At 40.0% G+C, this 19,461-nt stretch overlaps 1 pseudogene; it reads left to right on the top strand.

The window, feature by feature from the left end:
• Positions 1–17,718, top strand: part of LOC103734757 — a 180,826-nt pseudogene extending 163,108 nt beyond the window's left edge.
• The last annotated feature ends 1,743 nt before the right edge of the window (positions 17,719–19,461 follow it).

The following is a 19,461-nucleotide window of genomic DNA, read 5'->3' as shown; positions in this document are numbered from 1 at the left end:
GTTTTAAGACACTGTTCCTTCCTAAGAAGCCTATTGCCTTGTAGAAAAGTATCATCTAAAATTAGTTTTAAATTTTTTATCATGGATTTGATCAAAACACCTTATATGCATGTATGAAATTCTGAATAAATTATTTATTTAAAAAATAAAAAATAAAAGCAATGCATAATTATAAAAAAAAGATAAATAGGCAAATTGGACTATTCAAGCAAAGAATATGAAAAACTTACAAAAAGAAAAACAAAACAACCCATAAGAACAGAATGTGCAGAACAGTGGGGCATCATGAGAAGACCAAATGTTCAAATTATAGGCATATAGAAAGGAGAAGAATCTCAGGTCAATGGCATTGACCAGATTTTCAAGAGGATTATAAAAGACCCCTAAATTAAGGAAAGTAAACACGTACAGATACCAGTAAGCACACAGAACACGGGAGAGGAACTGAAGAAACTCGCATGTATGTCATAAACAAAACATTGACTACAAGGAACACAAGAAAGGTAAGAAAGCTACAAGAGGAAACAAGACATTACACATAAAGGAAAACCCATCAGAATCATCTGACTTCTCAGTGTAAACTTTGAAAGCCAGAAGAGCCTAAAGCAATGTATTCCAAGGTCTAAATGAGAGCAGGTGTCAAACCAGACTAATTTACCCAGGAAAACTGCTTATCATCATTGAAGGAGAAAGAAAAATCTCTGTGACAAACATAAGTTGAAACAATTTACATCCATCAAACCAGCCGTACAGAGAATGTTGGAAGCGACTTGACAGACTGGAGAGAGGAATAACCATACCAAGAGGCTAGAGAAAGAAAACAACTGAACCTGTAATTATGGAAACGTAACCTAAGGCTAAGAACACAAACAGAGCTAAGCAATGGTTGCCAACACACATCTTTCAATAATATCTTTAAACATCATTAGCCTCAACTCCCTAAGAAAAAGACACAGGCAAGTAGAATGGATTAAGAAATAAAATCCATCTCTTTTTCTGTCTACAAGAAAATCATCTTATCTTCAAGGCCAAGCACCATCTTAGAGTGAAAGCACAGAAAAGACTATTCCAACCAAGCAAATGGGTCCAAGAAACAAGCAAGTGTTACTATCTTAATATCTGACAGAAGAAAACTTCAAACTAAAATTAATCAGAAAAGATGAAGTCACTTCACTCTGACGAAGGGGACACTCGACAAAGAAGACATTACAACAACAAACACATACTCATCAGACTCTGGTGCAACAAATTTCACAAAAAAGATTATTGCTGGACTTCAATACACGTATTAACCCCAACCCAATAATAGTAGATGACTTCAATACCACACTATCTCCAATAGACAGGTCATCTGTGTTAAGGTTCAGATAGCCCTGCTCCCTCACCAACAGGATCCCAAGGACTTCTGCTCCTGAGAAAAGGGAACCTAGCTGATAAGCACCTTGGTCTTTGAAGTCAAGAGAAGCAGACTTTTCTCCACTGTTTGGCCAACACAGCAGGCTTCCCCTTGGATCTCTAAAGAGGAAAGGTTTTAACAGTCCTGCTCTCCCACTTCCCCCACCAACTTTAAAAAAATACATCTTCCCGCCTTCTGCAGGAAGCAGAAGCATCCCTTTTAAAAAGACCCCACCTCAAGACCCGGGCAGACATTTTCCCTGCCCGGAAGGGAATCTGCCCCATGTGTTCCTTTGCTAATAAACCCTATTTTGATGGAGTTTTATCTGTGCCTCGGTGCCTCATCATTCGCTCATTCTCTGCCAACTTTTTACCTATCAATCTGGACAAAGAATAATGAGAACAATATCTATATTAAATGACACACATAAATGGACCTAACAGACATGTATAGACTATCCCACCCAAGCACAGAAGAATACATATTCTACTTATGACCCCATGGAACTTTCTCTAAAATAGAAGACACATTGGGGCACAAAGCAAACCTCAACACAAGCCAAAACATTGAAATAATCAAATAATAATTGAAATAATAATTCCACGTATCCTATTGGACCACAATATAATAAAGCTTAAAACCAACAACAAAAGAAGCTCTCGTAACTACATGCCCTCTTGGAGATTAAATGACACACACTTGAATAATGAATGGGTCAAAGAGGAAATCAAGAAAGATATTCTTATATCTAAATGAAAATTAAAACACAACATAACAAAACCTCTGTGATGCATTAGAAGCAGTCCTAAGAGGGAAATTTATAACACCTACATTAAAATCAGAAAAAGCACAAATAAATGACTTAAAAATGCACCAAAAATCTATGGAAAAAGAACAAACCAAACTCAAATACAGCAGATGAGAATAATAATAATAAAAGTCATAGGAGAAATTATTAAAATGCAAACAAAGAAAACAATACAAAGAATGAATAAATCTCAGAGCTGTTTCTTTGAAAAGATAAACAAGATAGACAGCTAACCAACAGAAAAAAAGTGCAAACCCAAATCAACAAAATCACAGACGAGAAGGGAAACATTACAACAGGTGCCAAAGTAATCCAAGTTAAACCATAAAGGTATCGACAACTTAAACATACCCATAACAAACAAACTTATCAAAACAGTAATACAAAGCATCCTAATGAAAAGTGCTCAGGTTCAGATGGATTCACAGCAGGATTTCACCAATCCTTCAAAGAACTACAACCAATACTGCTTAAATGATTCAAAAAGATAGAAATAGAGGTAGAATGCCAAAACTCCTTCTATGCAGCTATTATAATCCTAATATAATGCAAAACCAGGTAGAGACACGACAAAGAAAGAGAACTACAGGCAAAATCTTTAATGAACATGGATGCAAATTTCCCAGTGAAATACTTACAAACTGCTTGCAGGAACACATTCAAAAGATCATACAACATGATTAAGTTGACTTTATTACAGTGTGGGAGGGGTGGCTCAGTATGCATAATACAATAGATGTAACAAATCACATATGAACATAAAGACGAAAATCACATGATCATCTCAATAGATGCTCTCAGAAAAGGCCTTTGCCAAAATCAAACATGCATTCATGATAAAGTTATAGAGGTAATTGGACTGGAGGGAGCATATCTCAACATAATTAAGACTATACACGACAAACCTACAGTACACATCACAATAAATGGAGAAAATCTCATATCATTCTCATTAAAATCAGGTAGACAAGGCTGTCCACTATCCCCATTCCTTTTCGATATAGTGCTTGAAAGCCTAGCTAGAGCCATTGCTGTGAATATTAATTAGAAAAGGATACTAATTATTAATGCTAATTAATAATTACTAATACTAATTAGAAAAGAAGTAAAATTGTCCCTATTTGCAGACAATATGTTTTATGTGAAAGAGCCAAAAAATTCCACCAGAAAACTCTTAGAAATGATCAATACTTTCATCAAAGTGGTAGGATACAAAATCAATTTACAAAAATCATGGGCCTTTTTATACACCATTAACAAGCAGTCAGTGAAAATGATCATGGAAACAATAACCATTCACAATAACCTTCAAAAAATCATACTTCAAAAAAATCATACTTAAAAAAATCTAGGAAAAACATAGGTAAAGATGTTAAAGGTCTCTACAATTAAAATTTCATACCTTTGAAGAAAGACATTGATATTGTGAAAATGACCATCGTCCAAAAGCAGTTTATAGATTCAACACAATCCCAATCAAATGTTCTATGAAATTCTTCACAGAAAAAAAAAAAAAAAGTTCTACAATTCGTACGGAACCAATGAAGACAGAAGAACCCTAAGCAACAGAGCAACGCTGGAGGGGCTCCATACTAGATCCCAAACTATATTACAGACTTATAAAACGGCATGGTATTGGCATAAAAACAGACATGCAGATGATGGAACAAAACAGAAGACCCACACATTAATTAAACACAATTACAGCCATCTGATACTTGACAAAGATGCTAAGAAAACACACTGGGAAAAGACAGCACAGCATCTTCAACAAATGGTGCCGGGATAATTGGATCTCTGTGTGTAGAGCAATGAAGTTAGACACATATCTATCACCCTTAAAAGAAAACATAGGCAGGTAACTTACAAGATATAAGTGCAGGAAAGGACTTTCTAAATTATTCACTCAGGAATTAACGTCAAGAACTGACAAATAGGAACTCAATAAACTTAAAAGCTTCTGTACACTAAAGGGAACAACCAATCATGTGAAGAGGAATTCTACAGACCCGGAGGGAATCTTATCTATATGTCTTACAGAGGATTAATATCCAGAAAATATGAAGAACTCAAAAAACAAAGAATCAAAAAAAATCTAAATTTGAAAAATAGGCTACAGAGCTGAACAGAGAGTTGTCAAAAGAAGAAATAAAAATGGCTAAGAAATACCTTTAAAAAGTATTCAACATTCTTACTAATGAGAGAAATGCAAATTAAAACTACTTTAAGATTTCATCTTACCCCAATCAGGAAGATTAAGATTAAGAAAACAAATGACAGCAAATGCTGTTGAAGATGTGGAGAAAGGGGAACCTCATTTGTTGCCAGTGGATTGCAGTTATCATGGAAATCGTTGTGAAAAATTCCCTAAAAACTAACAATAAACCCACCACATGATCCGGCCACACTGCTCCTTAGCATATGCCCACAGGACTCAATACCATAGTAAACTTGCACTGTGAAGTTTATTGTTCCTCTTTTCACAATAACTAAAATCGAAGCAACCTAGATGTCCCTCAACCAGTTAATGGATGATGAAAATGTGCTACATTTAATGGCATTCCATTCAGTGGTAAATAATAGGAAATTTGCAGGTAAACGGATAGAACTAGAAACTTGTATTAAGTGAGGTAACCCAGACTTGGAAAAGCAAGTCACACATGCTATTTCATTTATGGATCCTAGCTCCAAATTCTTCAATACAAGTGTACCTCTCAGTTATTATCAAAGAATTTTCTGTCTTTTAACAGATAGGAATCATTACAGTTCTACAACTGGTCAAAATACAAAGAATAAGTGGCTGTGAGGTGCCTAGACCTATGTGACACATCTACAACGTAACCTCTACACCTTACAATCTTTCTAGTCCCTCTTCTGCTCAGGGAACATCGCAGAAGAGGGGATAGAAAGATCATAAGAGCCAGAGGAACAAGGTGCCTGCTGCTAGTTAATGTGTTCGACATGATATGCAAGCAACATCAATGAAATCTCCAAAGTATGAGAGTCTCACAAGAGCTGCATAATAACAACATAGTTGACATTCCAAGGTAGATGGGAGAAGTTTTGCAAAGTCCCACTGAAGATGAAGAGCTACAGGCACGCAATGGATGCTGAAGGAGGGAGAATCAGTTTTCTACAGGGACCAGCTCCTGAGAGGTAATCTCAAGTGGGCAGCCCTAAACACAAGTATACACGAGTCCCACCCAAATGGATGCAGTGCTCTATCTATCTATCTATCTATCTATCTATCTATCTATCTATCATCTATCTATCTATCTATCTATCCCTATCTATCTATCTATCTATCATCTATCATCTATCCATCTATCCATCTATCATCTATCATCTATCTATCATCTATCATCTATCTATCTATCATCTATCTATCATCTATCATCTATCCATCTATCCATCCATCATCTATCATCTATCATCTATCTATCTATCATGTAGCTATCATCTATCCATCTATCCATCTATCTATCTTCCATCTACCTATTTTCATCTATTATCAACTCTCGCTCATCTATCTTCTATATCTATGTATCTATTATCTATCTGTATAAATTTTATATATATTAGCTATATTTACAAATGTATGTATAGATATGTAACAATAATAATTAAAGGAGAAGATAAGAAATTAGGGGGGCACTGAAGAAATGGCTCATCGGTTAAGAGTGCTGATTGCTTTTGCAGAGGACCCACATGATGGCTAGCAACCCAATCACCTGTATCTCCATTTCCAGGGGATCTGATACCGTCTTCTGACATCCAATGGCATTACATGACATGGGTGCACCTACCTACATGCAAGCAATACACTCATACATATAAAAATAATAAACAAAATATTGAAAACAGAGATTGTGAAGGGAACATGAGTAAAATTGGAAGGAGAGCAGGAAGGGAAGGAACAGTGCGAGCACTTGGTTTTGTTTCCCTTTACCACTTTACCACTGTGGGATGTACCGCATTTTCATTATCCATTTATCAACTGGGGCACATTCAGGTTGTTTCCGTTTCTTAGCTATTGTGAAAGAGCAGTAAGAAACATGGCTGTGCAAGTGCCTCTGCAGTAGGATGAGTCTGTTGGGTGTAAGCCAAGGAGTGGTATAACAGATCATCTGATGGATTTATTCTGTTTTTTAAGTTATCCATACTGATTTGCACAGCAGTTGTACCAGTTTGCTATCCCACCGACAGTGGATGAGTATATCCACTTTCCCAACATCCATGACAGCATTTGGTGTCACTGATTCTCTTAACTTTGCCTTTCTGACTGGGGTTAGATGAAATCTTAAAATAGTTTTACTATTTTACTAATTTTATTAATGTTGAAACTTAAGCTGCTGCTTAGTCATTGTTACTTCTTCTTTTGAGAGCTCTCTGTTCAGATCCATAGCCCATTTTTAAATTGGTTGTTTACTTGCTTCTTTGTTTTTTGAGTTCTTGAAGAGACTGCTAGACCAGGTGAAGCAACACAGACTCAGAAAAACAAGCAACATGTGTTCTCTCTCATTTGTGGGTCTCGGCTCCAAATCCCTAGATGTGTGTATGTCTCCTGATGTAACTGCAGCAGCCAGGAAAATAGAAAGGATCCATGGTAAGAAAGGGGAAGAAGGAGCTCAAGAGAGGGGGATAGTAGGAGATCGGTGTTATTAAGGGAAAATACGGGGAGGGACCTTATCTGGGAAGAGAGTAGGGACAGTAATACAGGGGGAGTGAGAAGAGAGAGAAACGATGCTTAGATGGTGTGAAAAGCCAGAGGGAAATGGGTTAGTTCAAAATCCTACTGAAAAACACACATACAAACTATTGCTATTGGTGCAGTAGTGCCCTTTTATCTTGGGGGTAATCTAATTGGAATGAAGACCCACTCGGTGGGCAGAAACTCATGTGGGCAGTACATAGCCAAATACACATGGCTGGAGAGGTCAAAGATTCTAGACAAAAACCTACTTTTTCCACATCTCCAGACCAATGTAATTCTTTATTCTAAAAATGTAGCCTCCTATTTTCAGACAAGTGTGCTTTTCACCCCTCATCAAATAAACTTCATATTACAGAGTTCCAGAACTGGTCAAATGCAGAGAATAAGTGTCTGTGAGATGCTTAACCCTAAGTGACACATCTTCAATGCAATCTCCACACATAGGATGAATACAGCTTGAAAATCAAAGAAGATTCGTTTTGCAACAGATTGAAACTATTACAGAGTTCCAGAACTGGTCAAATGCAGAGAATAAGTGTCTGTGAGATGCTTAACCCTAAGTGACACATCTTCAATGCAATCTCCACACATAGGATGAATACAGCTTGAAAATATCACCAGAGAAGTCTCCGTATACAGCAGATGATGATTAACACAAAACCCAGTTAAAACAGTTGGCCAATATGCAGAAAAGAAGAGCCCAGAGTGCTGATCCCTGAATAGGACAGCTATTTCAAGCCTCTGCTTCCCAAGTCTCAAGGATCATTCTAGAAAAGAAGGTAGAAAGATTTTTAAGGTCAGAGGAGGTGGATGACCGTAAGGAAATAGTCTTCCAGATAGTTGTCAGTTAGTCTATGAACTTTCAGCAATGATGATAGCATGTACAAGTCCTATGCAAGCTCCAACTAGTCAAAATCCCAGTATAGACATGGGAAGTGGGTAAGAAATCCCCCACCTAACCTAAGGAACTTTTGGCGATTGATAACTTCTGTGGACTGGGGAGAGACAGTATCTTACAGGGATGGGACTCTTGCTGGGCCCAGTGGATGAACCCTCACTTAAGGACATTTGGGGCCACAAATCAGATTCTACAGGCTGTATTAGTAATGACTACATTAAATTGGGTGGAGGACAATGGGGGGAGATGTAGATAGGGGAAGGGAATCTAAATACCATCAGCTATATTGACTTCAAAAATTCAATAAAAATAAAGCTTAAAAAAGAAATAATGCAAATGTAATACTCATATATGAACCTCTCAAAAAATAAAAATATATTGAAAAACCCAACTTGGTGAGGAAATGGTTTATTTCATTCACAACTCCAAGGTCCCAATCCAAGACAGAGAGAAGTCTGAGAAGAACCCGAGATCCTGGAGGCAGGAACTGAATACTAGCTTGATCTGTTGGCCAGCTCAGTTTTCTTCTACAGCCCAGACCCATCTGCTCAGGGATGGTACCACCCTCATCGGGCTGGATCCTCTTACATCAACAGCAATGGTGATACTAGACATGCCCACAGGCCAGTCTGAATAAAGAAATGCCTCAGCTGAGGCTCCCTCTTCCTAGGTAACTCCAGTTTGTGTTGAGTTGACAAAACTAAGCAGCACAGTGTTGCTGTGTCCAATCATCTCTCTGCCCTGCTGATTTTCTAGGTCCAGTTTCCTGGTTTCTTGCTTGTGGTTTTGCTGTGGGACTGCACCTTTATCAGTGAAACCTGCTAAGTAGACCTTTGAAATGAACGAAAATTCAGTAACTTGACAGACTTTGTGACCACCATTACTTTATGGTAGCTTTTAACATTTAAGAATCGGGGCTCAGAACTTTTAACTTTCTGGACTTCGTGAGATTTGTGAAAGGAAGTTATTTCCTTTGATCTTTTAACTTTTCATAAATGATAATAAAATTAAGTATTTAGAGAATGAGAGAATGGAAGCCTAGAAACTTCCTCAGTGTGACCCCATTAAGGGTGCAGTCAGTGTAAGAAAGAGCGGATTACTCCAAAGAGAAAAAGAGAGAAGGAGCTTTACTAAAATATTTCAGATAAAAAGATAGGGTGACAGGGTGACACAGGGACAGGGCCATGCACAAAATGAAGTGAGGCAGGGGACCCAGCTCCAGCTGTGTGCGAGGATACTCTTGTAGTCCCTTGACTGACCTGTTGTTTCTTGCAAATTATCTCCCTTACTAAGTGTTAAGCTTCATAAGAACAGAAACTTTTGATGTTTTATGGATAAATCACTAGCATGGAATAGGCACTTGACACACATTTGAAAAACTGAGTATCCACTGTGGGAAATTCAGAGCGTTTTGGCCCTGAGGCACCAGCAAAGATGATTTTTGCCAAAGTCTCTATTGAGAGATGAACTTTGTCAAGTCTTAAACAAATTTGCTAATTTTTTCCTTGCAATTGACTTAGAAATGGGTTAAGGCAACTTTGACTAGCAACATGTGTGAGTAAATTTTCTAGAAGTTCATGAGAAGCAACCTTCTGGGCTCTTACAAGAAAGTCAAGAGCTCCCCCTCCCCTTCCTCTCCCTGTTTCTTCCTCCCTCTCCTTCTCCCTCTCTGTCTCCCTCCCAGTCTTCCCCCCACTCCATCTTTCCTCCCATTTCCCCCTCCCTCTTTCCTCCTATTCTCCCCCTTCTCTCTCTCTCTCTCTCTCTCTCTCTCTCTCTCTCTCTCTCCTTCCTTTGATGGAGCAGCTCTAGGTGGTAGTGGTCATCTAGTGATCGCCAGAAACAAGGCAGAATTGAGAGACTGTGTGATAATGGAGGCAGTAGGCACCTCTGTTGATGGGCTTCCAGCTGTGTGGCACCTTGTAAGTCTTTGTTCTTCAAACTACTGGGTTTCGTTGCCTCAGTCAAAACATGACATCCCTTAAAATCCCTTCCAGTGAGCTGCATAAAAAAGGCATATGTTCATAAAGTACTGCAAAGTAGTAGATTGATCATATTAAGTATCTACATCTTCTGACTTTTGTCAAGAACCTAAGAAACACAATCCTACCGTGCAGAGAGTGGATGGCTAGGTCCTGCGCCCTTTGAGACACTGAGTGATGCTTTGATGTGCATTCTTCCCATCCTTTGCTGCCAAGATGTTGTGGTTCAGCGGTCTGCAGAAAGTTAAGTGCTGAACACGTGGGGAATCTGTGTGATTCCTTAGGTCCATTAGTTCCCTAGAGAGGAGTATTAGTTTATTTCAAAAAATAGCAACTGCTCCTTGTTCAAGGAGGTGATGGTGACTAAAACTTACTACAGAGTGGCTCACAATCAGAGACTCACAATCAGGGTGGGCAGGCTAAGCAGGCCACAGAAAGGCCTTCTCAGCTCCGTGGCTTGAATGCAATGTTTCCTCACAGAAGTAGGTAGTCAGCAAGGGCACTTATTCATTGAAGGTCACACTTTTGTATTATAAAACTTCTAGCAGGTGTGAGAAGCAGTAAATTGCAGATCTATCACTTTTTCCTTCTCCCAGAAAGTGTGTGTTTATAAAGCAGCAGGATACTGGCCCTGTGTGATTTATGGCCCACTTTGGACCACTCCTTATCAGGTTCCCACAAGCCCTTTTGTTGATGCAGCCCATGTCTGAATGATAACGGACAAACCAGTGGCATTATACACCCAAATCTCCATCTGCATTCTAGATACAGAGATTACACATGGGGTTCTGAATTATTGCTGTCTTCTCCCCACCACTGGGACCAGTATGCTTAGCCTGAAAAAAGATCGGCTGTTATTAAATGGAGCCACCAACTCTGTGTGCACTTGGAAGAAATAATCACCTGTTCTCATCTTTCTAACAGCCTAGGCATATGAGTAACTGCATGTGTTTAAAGATTTAGACTGTCTATGCTGTATCCCCTTTAACTATGCAAAATAAGATAAAACAAGCCTTTGAAGGAAGGGACTCTTTGCAGTTTCTCAGTTGTTGACACGCAATGTGCTTCTTTTTATGAACCACACTGAAATGATTACAAATCTCTGCTTTGGTGAGTATTTCTGAAACTCCTACTGTATCTGTAGCAATGAGATTTTATGACAGCTTTAACAGTTCTTGCAAAATTTATATGTTCTACCAGTAGATCATTTGGGGGAGTGATATAAATTTTACAGCACGTCAGAGTTTTATATCATCCACAAATGCCTGATGTAGGATTCACATTAAGTAGTCCCCACATTCACTCACAGTTTTCCATTCTTCAGTGTATTTCTGTTTGCCAGGCAAAAGGACCCTTCGACACTTCTCTCTTTACAAACGATTACTCCTCCTCCCTCGTTACCTTCCAGTTTAATGTCCTTTGGTCTGCTTATTTGTCTATAGAGCTTTCTCCCATGCTCCCATCAATTTGCATAGTAGACAATTTCTACTGCTGCTAATTCCTGTGTATGCCTAGAACCAAGTGAGCAAATGAAAATCACAGAGGGTGATTCTTTTATGGAGGGCTTCTATTTTTGAACCCCCAGGTGGTTCCTGTGGTCTGACAAATGGTCCTGGGACCAGAAAACTTGAAGCATCACTGCCTTAGGAAAGCTGGGCACTTCGCTGCTGTGTGTATGGTGAAACGCTAAGGCCATGACACAAATGACTCCAACACACTGAAATGAGGAAATCACTAGGCTAACTCAGAGTAAAAGGTGTAACTGGATCATCTGTTGAGAATGTTTTCAGAGAACTGTAGTTTTAAGACAAAGATGGCCAGAAAGATGGAAAGGGGAAAGTTTTATTCACTGTTGGCAGGAATGCAAAGTAGCACAGCCACTATGAAAATAACAGAGACGTTCCTCCACACACGAAAACATAACTACCGTGAAATATGGAAGTTAGAGCAATGAGCATATATCCAAAAGAATGAAGTCCGAGTACCAAAAACAATGTCTGCACTACTTACTGCAACATCACTCGTCATAGCTAAGATGTGAATGCAGACGAATGAATCAAAAAATGTGTGATGTATACTCCACAGAATACTTCTTATCCATGAAAAGGGAAATTCTATCATTTGTGGCAACATGTATGAACCTAAAGAACGTTATGTTCAGTGAAGTCATGGAGATTCATAGTGCATGTTCTCGTCTATGTGGAATCCAAAAAGGCTGATTTCATAAAATAGAGAGTAGAGCAGTCACTAGCATGCAGTGGGAAGGGGGCAGGGAGGGAAAGGGAAGTAAAGAGGGGGAACAGAGGAAAGGGGAGGAGAGGGGAGGGAAGAAAAAAGTGGTTCACAGTTAACATAGTTAACAATAGTCTGTTTCAAAACAGCTAATAGAATTTTGAATGTACTTATTGTAAAGAAATGAAAATGTTTACGATGATAGATAAGATAAATGCTTTGATTTATTGCATAAGTATCAAAACTTCACACTGAATTCAATAACTGTACAGTTGTTGTGTATCAATTAAAATTTGTTTTAAAAGCCACTTTCTTAGTTTTCTGTTGTGGTAAAATACTCTGACAAAGCCACTGAAGGTAGAGAGGATTTCTTTAGCCCTATGTTCCAGAGGGGATACAGCATATCCCAGCAGGGAAGACCTGGCTTCAGGAGTGTGAAGCCAGCCTGTCACATCACCTAGCAGTTCAGAAGCAGAAAACAGGAAGTGAGCCAAGCTACATGACCTGAAAGTCTGCCCTCGATGACATACTTCTTCCCTCAAGGCTTTCTTGGCTAAAGCCTCCACAACCTTCCCAAACTGCACCACCAGTCGAGGGCAGTTTTCAAGTATGGGGGCATTTCACATTCAAACCACATGAGACCCTGGCTCTCATAGGCTCAAGGCCATTCCATGATGTAAAATGCATTTAGTATGAATTCCCATAGCTTTTAACAGTCCCAACATTTCTCAAACATTCAATCTCTTCTGAGAGAAGAAAAGAAGCAATCTCTTAACTGTGATCCCCTACAAGATTTAAAAGAAACAAAGTGAATTCTTACATTTAATGGCACACAGTATATATAGTCTTATTTCAAAAGAGAGAAATGGGTACAGCGAGGAAAGATTGAAATTCAGAAGTACAAACACCCTATCCTGTAGCTCCATGTCACGCCCCTGGGATTTCTGATAAAACTGTCTCCGTTTCAAAGGACTTAAGTGTCTCTGTCCCTCCAGTTTTACTGTCTACAACATACATCTCTCTCGGGCTGTTTCTATTCCCTATAAACAGCTCTCCTTAGCAGATGTCTCACAGCTCTGCATTGCTAAAATCTTGGTGTCTCCACTACAACTCAGGCTTTACCGTCAGTTTCCCGCAATGGCCTCTCAGAGGATACTTGCAGGGACTCTGATGCTAACACACACTGTGCGGCCTTAGTGGGTCTGTGAAACCATGCAAAAAAAAAAAAAAAAAAATTCATGGCCACCTCAATCTTAAATCTTTCATGCCTCCTAAAATTTTCATAACTTTCCAAAAAATGTGCCATTTGTTCAAACACAAGCCTCAAGGGGATATTTCTCAAACAACAGCCACTTTGAAAAACATTTTCTGCCTCTGTTCATTGGATCAGTAACTTCTATCTTTAATATTCCATACATCCTATTTCTGGTCCATGTATATTGGAAGCTTCTCGTAGAAATAGTCATAATGGATTTTTTTAAAAGAAGCTGCTCTGGGTTAAGCAGCATAGTAGACAGTTTTACATTGTCAGTTCACTAGGAAAGCATCTTTAATCTCACATCCACACTCTGAAAATTTCCCATCTACTTAATTTAAATAAGGCTGAGTCTAAAACCTCGACCACAGACAACAGATATATAACTGAAGTCTAGTCAATCTTTTAGCTTATGGCTATAAAGTCATGATCTTTGTAAAGGTTATGGGCCCAGGGCTGCCAGTGACCATCTTGATAACACATGAGCAAAGCCTCTTTAAGACTGAGCCCAAATGAACTCAGAGGTGACAGCAAACCTCTGACACATCCACTGTATGACTTTATTTTTATTTTTTCTGTTCGTTTGTTTTTGTATTTTGGTTTTTTTGAGACAGGGTGTCCCTGTAGCTACAACTGGCCTAGAACTTGCTATGTAGACTAGGTTGGCCTCAATCTCACAGAAATCTACCTACCTTTGCCTCCACAGTGCTGGGATTAAAGGTGTGCACCACCATGCCTGGTTTCAGTGATATGCTTTTAATATTGTTAAGATTACAAAGTGGGGAGCTGGAGAGATGGCTCAGCAGTTAAGAGTACTGGCTGCTCTTGCAGAGGACCTGGGTTTGATTCCCAGCACCCACATGGAGACTAACAACCATCTATAACTCCAGTTCTAGCGGATCCAATGCCCTTGTCTGACCTCTGTGGACATTGCACAACATGCATGCTCGTACATACATACAGGCAATACACTCATACACATAAAATTTTAAAAAAAACAAAAAATTAAAAATTTTTTAAAAATCAAGTGGGTGAAAAACACCTGCTATTTATAAGCACAGCAATAAGCACTGGAAAAAACACACTTTAAAGGTACCACAGGTTAGGTCACACAATTTAAAAAAAAATTATTGATTCTTTGAAAATTTCATACAATGTATTTTGATTAAATTTACTCATTTCCATCTCTACCCCTCCCACTTTACTTTTGTTTTTATTTATTTATTTTGTTAAAGGTCTACCGAGTCTAATCTGTGTACCCCAAATTCTCTTTAATGTGTGTCTACCCCTGGAGTCTGATCAACCCACCATGTGTCACACCCTTAAAGAAAACTGACTCTCCTGCCAGCACCTGTCAGTTGCCTAGAGCGCCTCAGGTAGGGCTGGGGCTTCTTGCCAACTTCCCCCATCCAAGCTGGGTTTTGGTCTGACTTGGGCTTGCGCAGGTCTTGAGTGTGCTGTTACAAGCTATACTATGTAGCTTTAGCTGTCAACTTGAAACACCTGGGAAGAGAGAAACTTAGATAGTGAGAAACTTAGTCCCTCAATCAGAACGGGCTGTGGGCATGTCTGTGAGGCATTTTCTCAATTGTTGAGTGATTCAGGTGGGCCCAGCCGACAGTGGGTGATGCCACCCCTGGACAAGTGGTCTTGGATTAAATAAGAGAGCAGGCTGAACATGGATCAGAGAAGCAAGCCAGTAAATACTATTCCTCCATGATCTGTGCTTCAGCTCCTGCCTCCAGGTTCCTGCTCTGAGCCCCTGCCCTGACTTCCCTCAGGGATGAACTGTGACCTTTGAGATATAAGATAAAATAAATCCTTTCCTCTCCAGTGTGCTTTTTAAAATATTTCTTATTATTTATGTGCATGAGTTTTTACCTGTATGTATATAAGTGTACCTTAGTCATGCAGTGCTAGTGGAGGCCAGAAGAGGCTGTCACGTTCCCTGGAACTGCAGTTAGAGGACATGAGTCCTCTGCAAGAGCAGCTAGTGCTCTTAATCACTGAGACGTCTCTCCAGCCCCTTGGTCAGTGGCTTTGAAAAAAAAATCACAGCAATAGAAAATAGGTAGGACACAAGGGCAACGCCCTGTGGGGTCAGTAGCATGGTCCTTGTATCCTCAATGTCTGGTTCTTCCCATTATCCTTGAGCCTTGGGGAGAGAGGATGCAGTATAGATGTCCCATTTAAGGCTGTGCACTCTGCAGTCTCTTATTTTATGCATGTTGATCATTTGTGGATCTCTGTTAATTGCCACCTGCTGCAAAAACGGGTTTCTTTGGTGAGAGCTGATTCGAAGATTCAGTAATCTATGGGCATAACAGGAGTCAGTTTAACAGGAATCAGTTTAATACTATGCCTAATTAGCAAAATAATAGTAGAAGGTTTTCTATGGCCTGTGACCTGTCTAGTCACAGGTTTGGAACCCTGATAGCAGTGCTAGGTAGGGGCTCTGTCTTCTGAAGTGGGCCTTTTACCCAATCAGAAGGTGGTTGGTTACTCCCATAACATTGGTGCCACTATTTCATCAGTGACCATCTCTTGCCAGGTCAGTTGTTATTGTAGCTTGCATGTTCACAGCTGGGTAGGACTGATGATTACTTTTCTCTTCCAGTAGCATGCACAACACTTTCTAGTAGCCAGTAAAGATGGAGTTTTGAGGTCAGTACCAGCTTATTTCCCCATGGTTGGTCTATGAGTCACACATATAGTGTCTTCAGCAATAAGGTCTTACTGTCAAATTCTTGTGGGTTTCCAAAAGCAACAGTAATAGACAGTATTGTTCGAGAGTCTTTGGGACCTTTCCTGGTCAATAACTGCTAAAGAGGCAGTCTATTCCTGGCAATGAGCTTTTTATTTGCTAGCCTATGTTGTCTGGCTGGAGCTGTGTCCCCTCATTACAGGGTAACTCCACTCAAACTCTGTTTATCTATGTATGTGTGCATGCTTTACAAAAATTCTGCAGCTTTAGGCTCTCATACCACTTTTTCAAAGGCTTCAATGTTAGTTCTTGTTCCCCTTTCTCTCAGCTCTGCCCTACCCATCCATTCTCGACTCCATTTAAAGTTTGCTCTCCCTTTTCCCCTCGCTCCAAGACCATTCACCCAGGGCTGTCAGTATACTCCTTCTAAAACAATGCAGAGGGAAGGATGGACTCACAAAGCAGAAGAAGGAAAATCATATGAACGTTAGGTACTTCAAGCCCCTTTGGACTGTGTGGTGTGTGTTGTTGCTGTTGTAGTATATAACAACTTTACAAATAGCACTTTCTAGGTCCCCTGTCCTGTGCTAGATACATGTTCTGTTTCATATTGCTTTGATTTGTTTTCATTTATTTCAGTGAATGTCAATGATGTTGATAGAAAGATTAAGTAACCTGCTCGTGCTGACACAGTCAGTAGCTGAAACAGCTGGGATTTGAAAACCTATCAACACTACACTCTACACTATATTCTCTCCTACTCAGTGGTCTATGTGTAATAGGATCAGTAAGTGGAGGACTCATTAATTCTCTGTAATCATATATGAGAACACAGTAGACACTTATTCCCTTGAGGCAGGCTGTTGGCCATGTCCCATTTCACTTCTGCTTTCCATTTGACAGAGGCTCTGAACAGCTCAACCAACAAGTATGGGCTTCTTCCTTGGGAAAACACCTCGTCACTGATGACCCCAGCATAGCAAGAGTGCTCAGTCTTGGGAGGCCACAGCAGCTTCTATTGAGGATTTGGCCACTGTCTCCCACAACAGTCTTGGCAGTGTTCCTGGAGGCCAAGCTGGGCCACCTGTTTAGGGACATGAAGATCAGTTCTTGGAGGAGATTTTGCTGTTCTCTATGCCATCACAGAGTCTGAGATTACTGACTTGTTTCTAGGAGCATCCCTTCGGGGTGAGGTTTCAAGGCTCTTTCCAGTGCAGAAGCAGGCTTTGGCAGGCCAGGTTTGGGTGGACTTCCATGCTTTTGTGGCCATTGGGGACTACAATGGTTATGATGATCTGAGTGTGAGGTGTTCGAAGGAGGCAGCCACTGCCATTCAGAGGGCCATCATCTTGGCCAAGATTTCCATTGTCCCTGTGAAGAGAGGCTACCGGGGAAACAAGATCCGCAAGCCCCATACCATGCAGTGCAAGGTGACAGGCCGCTGTGGCTCTGGACTGTTGCTCCTCATCCTGCCCCCAGAGGCACTGGCATTGGCTCTGTTCCTGTGCCCAGGAAGCTGCTGCTGCTGGCTGATATTGAAGACTGCTACACCCCAGCCAGGAGCCGCACTGCCACTCTGGGCAACTTCTTAGCCAATTTTGATGACATCTCCAAGACCTACAGCAGCCTGGCCTCTGAGCACTGGAAAGGGACTGGTATGTTCACCAAGCCTCCCTCTTAGGAATTCACTGAGCATCTTGTGAAAACTGCCACCAGAGTTCCCATGTAGATGATCCTGGCTTTAGCTATAGCTACCACATAGGATTTTATATGAGGAAAATAAACTTAAGTGGGTCTGTTTTTTTAAGAAATGGAACAATGAGAGAAAATATAAATATCAGTGTCAGAGTGTAAAAGGTAAAGGACTTTGACTATAGGGTATCATTTAAATAATGAGACTGTTAAGATAAAAGATGTCCAGATTATTAGGTGTGCCCTGATATTTTTCCTCTTCTTTTCTATAAATTATGAAGAAGTTTGGTGCAGTAATTATATGTATATATATATACATATATATGCCTTCCAAGTTCCCTCTCAATATTTAGGATATCCCTGGAAGTTCAGATCCTTGACCTGCCCCAGGTCTGTCAGTGTACAGAAGAAGAGAGATGGGAAAGGGTTTATTTCGGTTCCGTAGTGAGCAAGTCTGGGGCTGCCTCACCTCTGACACATGGCATGGGCCATACTTAGGGCCACAGGAGGATTCATTCAATCATTCCTCAGTTGGAGGACTACGTGGATTGCGCAGACTCTTCTACCATAAAATCTTTTGTCAGGGTGGAATCTCTGAGTGTTCTGAGAATGTCCCATGGTAGAATGTGAATGTAGCCATGCTTTCAATGAACAACAGACCCTACAGGCAAGGTTGGTCACATAAAATCACAATAAAACTGAACAGCTCCTATCACTAAGTGACACTATAACTGTAATTACAGTATAGTACAACATGTCACTCGTGTTTGTAGTGATACTGGTGTAAAGAAACCTATGGTGCTGCCAGTCGCACAAAAAATGAAACACACACAGTTATCGAATGTGTCTATTCGATAATACTTAATGCCAATGAGCATAGCGTTATTGATTTATGTATTATTTACCTGCTATGCATTCTTTTGTAATGTACTTTGTCTTTACTAAAAAGTGAGTTCACTAAGCCTGGTGTGATGTTGCACACCTTTAAGCCCAGCACTTGGGAGGCACAGGCAGATGAATCCAGCCTTGCAGATTGAAGCCGGCCTGGTCTATACAACAAGTTCCAGGTCAGCTGGGGTTACAGGAAGAGCCTATCTCAAAAACCAAAAATTAAGACAATTAAGTTTACTCTAAAGCAATATGTCATGTTGTGCTAACAAGCAGCCTTACACATTTCATGCTTTGCATTATTTGATTGCTTCATTTTTTCTATGATTGATTTAATCTTTGTTGGTCTGTTCATCACAGCCCCAGGAGCATAGGCTATTATAAGGGTATACCATATAGAATATGTATGTGGTAGGCTATCCCATCTAGGATCATGTAAAGTTTGCCTATGATATCTACACAATGACAAAATCATCTAACAGTGTGTTTTTCCGAACATATCCTGTCATTAGAAGATGCATAAATGCAACTTCCTGACCATCTAAATGAAATGTAATACTTGAATCTTCAGAAATGAGCACCAAGTTCTTAGAAAAGAAAGAAAAAGCTCTTAAAAGAGTCAAATAACTAGGGGGTGGCTATCAGTGAGGAAGGCCCTGGAATATGGGATTGTGTGTTACTGACTTCAGTAACAGTAACCTCTACATGGAGCTAACTAAAATGTAGACTCTACCCACACAACCGAGGAGCTTGAGAGACCAATTAAAGGAGAAAAGTGTCTTTCAGTGCTCTAGCACTACCCTATTTCCTTTATATTCTATGGCCTAAAACCTATGATGAGAATCTGAATTTTAAGTCCCCTATAAAGCATGAGTCCCTGTAGGTGAGGCAG

Source organism: Nannospalax galili, unplaced genomic scaffold (genome assembly GCF_000622305.1).
Source record: "Nannospalax galili isolate Female #2095 unplaced genomic scaffold, S.galili_v1.0 scaffold576, whole genome shotgun sequence".
NCBI classification, from domain to species: domain Eukaryota; kingdom Metazoa; phylum Chordata; class Mammalia; order Rodentia; family Spalacidae; genus Nannospalax; species Nannospalax galili.
This window is presented reverse-complemented; position numbering and strand designations above follow the sequence as displayed.